This window comes from Ahaetulla prasina, chromosome 5 (assembly GCF_028640845.1).
Source record: "Ahaetulla prasina isolate Xishuangbanna chromosome 5, ASM2864084v1, whole genome shotgun sequence".
Classification (NCBI taxonomy): Eukaryota; Metazoa; Chordata; class Lepidosauria; order Squamata; family Colubridae; genus Ahaetulla; species Ahaetulla prasina.
The window spans coordinates 42,351,445-42,355,469 of record NC_080543.1 but is presented as its reverse complement, the minus strand read 5'-3'; positions in this window follow the sequence as shown (position 1 = coordinate 42,355,469).

The following is a 4,025-nucleotide window of genomic DNA, read 5'->3' as shown; positions in this document are numbered from 1 at the left end:
TGTCAGAAGCAGTAACAAAAAAAATGAAATTTAAAAAAAAAGAACTAATACTGGAAGGATCCAAGATTAATGTAGAATCAAAATAGAATGGAAGGTTGTTTGGTTGACTGACCTCATGCTATAGCCACATTAGCAAGATGATCTATTTCAATGGCCATATACGCAGGAAGTGGGGTGTGTAAGAGTAAATTCAGAAGATGAGATGAAATAGTAATCTAAGCAAGACCATCTTAGCCTACAGGTCAAAAAAATCAAAGCGGATTCTGACATTACACCAGTTTCCTGTTTTTAAGTCTTTTCTTAAATATATAGAATAGAATAGAATTTTATTGGCCAAGTGTGATTGGACACACAAGGAATTGGATTGGAAACACAAGGAACACATATAAAGCGAATAATTACAGATTTTTTTAAAAAAAAATAATCATTCATTAAATGACTAGAAACAGTGGACCAAGCTAGTTGCATACACTGTGTGTTGGAACAAAAGTGCAAAATTCTATTGTACTTATCTATATTGTACTATATATAAGCTCAGCCAACATATTCTAAGCATGAAGGAGAACTATATTTATCTTCCACATCTGTAGAAAGAGAACCAACAGAGAAAGCTTAAAATTGCACCAAGACTTGTTACTTATAAACAATATTACAAGTCGCAGTGACAATCTGTAGTCTTCCAGATGTGGTTGGTCCCCAATTGCTTATCATCTCCAGCTAGTATAAATCATGGCCAAGGAAGATGGCAAATGTCATATGACATCTGAAGTGTCATATATTTATATCCATTCACTTCTATAAGTGAAACTTCATATATATACCATTCACCTCTGTAAGTAAAACAGTATTTCTTATGAAATATTAAAATTAATCTACTGTACTTTAGCAAACTAACAAGAAGAGATCAAAAATAATGACTAGTTTGTAGAGGTAGAACTTGCTTAGTGATTGCCTCACTAAGGTAGTGAGGTTATATGAGGTTATATCAATGATAAAAAAGTAACTTTGCAACCAATGCCTTTTTTTTCAACTTTCACAGCATCTCTCTGTCATGGATTTTCGTCCTCCTGGATGAACGGCTGTCTTTTGAAGATCATTTGACGGCCATCTCCAGGAGAGCTTTTTACCAGGTTCGCCTGGTGCGCCAGTTGCGCCCCTTTCTAGACCGGGATGCCCTATGCACGGTCACTCACACCCTCGTGACGTCTCGCCTGGATTACTGCAATGCTCTCTACATGGGGCTCCCCTTGAAGGGCATCCGGAGACTACAGTTAGTTCAGAATGCGGCTGCGCGGGTTATAGAGGGAGCCCCTCGTGGCTCCCGTATGACACCTATCCTGCGCAGACTGCACTGGCTACCTGTGGCCTTCCGGGTGCGCTTCAAGGTTTTGGTAACCACCTTTAAACGCTCCATGGCATAGGGCCGGGTTACTTACGGGACCGTCTACTGCTACCGAATACCTCTCACCGGCCCGTGCGCTCTCACAGAGAGGGACTCCTCAGGGTGCCGTCAGCTAGGCAGTGTCGTCTGGCGGCGCCCAGGGGAAGGGCCTTCTCTGTGGGGGCTCCCACCCTCTGGAACGAACTCCCCCCAGGACTCCGTCAACTTCCGGACCTCCGAACCTTCCGTCGTGAGCTTAAAACACACCTATTCATCTGCGCAGGACTGGACTAGTTTTTAAATTTTATAGGGGTTTTAATTGGTTTTAATATTTATACTATTTTTAATAATTTGGCTTTTTGAATAAGTTTTTTAATGGTTTTCTTAATTTGTATATATATGTTTTTATTTGCCTGTGAACCGCCCTGAGTCCTTCGGGAGATAGGGCGGTATACAAATACGAATAATAATAATAATAATAATAATAATAATAATAATAATAATAATAATAATAATAATAATAATAATAATAATAATAATAATAATGTGTTCACCGTTACAGTTAATTAGCATACATTGTTTACCTGACTTTTTTTTTTCTTTACTTGCAATGCACAGAGATTGCTTAAACAATCTCAACAACGTACTATGTTTCCCACAGGTATCATAAGAAAACAAGCTCAGTATTCTGTCCTTAATTAGGTGTCTTGTAGCTGCTGCCTGTAACTGACAGACTTTAAACACTTTCAGACTTTCGCTCCAACAGGTTATTTCCCTCCTAAGCATCTTGGGATTCATACCCATGAGCATTCTAGTCAAACAACAGCACTCATGCATTCCCTTCAATGTGTATTCCCCATTCTGTACTTGCTTAAAGGTAAAGGTTCCCTTCGCACATATGTGCTAGTTGTTCCCGACTCTAGGGGGCAATGCTTATATCCGTTTCAAAGCCAAAGAGCCAGCACTGTCTGAAGATGTCTCTGTGGTCATATGACCGGCATGACTAAATGTCAAAGGTGCATAGAATGCTGTTATCTTCCCAACAAAGGTGGTCCCTATTTTTTCTACTTGCATTTTTTACGTGCTATTGAACTGCTAGGTTGCAGAAGCTGAGACAAGTAACGGGACCTCACTCAGTTACGCAGCACTAGGGATTCGAACTGCTGAACTGCCTGATTTCCCTTCTTGTTATTATCCCTGTACTGCAGTGAGCATTCCAAAGAGTGGGAGAAAAGGAAAGTTGAAATAAAATCGCAGTCATGGGATTTTTCACTTAGCAACTTTATCACTTGGTGATCAAGTTACCAGATCCCTCATTGTGGTCGCTAAATCAGGATTACCTATAATTGGACTCTGTCAGAACAATTATGTTTCTTCTACAATATCTTCTGAGGGCTGCCACCATACAGAAAATATGAATATTTTCTCACAGACTGAAACAGAAACATTATTATAGACAAAATATGAATGTATGCTTTTTACAATATTGGCAGTCTCTAGACAACTTAGACCCATTCTCCCATAGTTCCAAGATAGCAGTGGCAAGGGGAAAGAATTTTTTACGAAAAAAACTAAGTCCAAGAACGAAATGGGACAATCTAGCCAGAGTTCAGTTCTTTATTTGCTTACATACAGCAGACAGAATCTTGAAACCCTTTCTACTCTTAGCCTAAGAATATATCCTGGAAGATTCTAGGACATGGGTATCCTCACCCTCTTCCTCTGTCTTCTATGAGGATTATGCTACCTCTTGTCTCCCTCTCCTTCCTGGAATGTGCTCCCTCCTTCCTAAACAACTGCCATTTTACTGTCGTCTGTCACTCCAGCTCGCCTTCCATAGGTATCATTTCTCATGGTAGTTACCTTCAAACTATTGATAATCTCATATAGAATCTGAGTATATTCCTGATTGCTTAATTGTAGCCTATGACTATCATTAAGTGTTGTATCATTAAGTGTTAAATTTGTACCCTATGACTATCATTAAGGGTTATAAGTGTTGTACCTTGATGAAGGTATCTTTTCTTTTATGTACACTGAGAGCATATGCACCAAGACAAATTCCTTGTGTGTCCAATCACACTTGGCCAATAAAAAATGCTATTCTATTCTGTTCTATTCTATATGTGTGTGTGTTGGTGTGTGTTGATGGATTAAGCCAAAGAAGAAATGAAGGATTCACTTAAATGAAGCATTGGAGTCAAAATGTAATTGGTTCCCTTTGTTTGTGCATGCCATGGCTTCTTTTCTTTGCTAGATACTGCCTATCTCTGTTTATTATGATTGTCACTTTCATGGCAACCAGATGACTCTAATATAGGAAAAAATGGCAATAGTACAGTAATACTGATAGCAGCGTTCTCTTTTCAATATTCATACAAATTTAAGTGTTGTTTATATTATAGCTATATTAAATATGCAATTTTGATCAACAAAGAAATATAGCATATACATTTGTTGTACATTTTATATTAATGATCTATATGGTATAAATATACACCATATTTTTATATATATTGATCCAATGTACTGTATATAACATATTTTCCATTTCGTGGTAAAAATTCTGTTTTACAAAAAAAATTAGGCAGAGTCAAGTTATAGTTAGCATGTGGTGGATTCCCCACATATCCCCAAAATATCA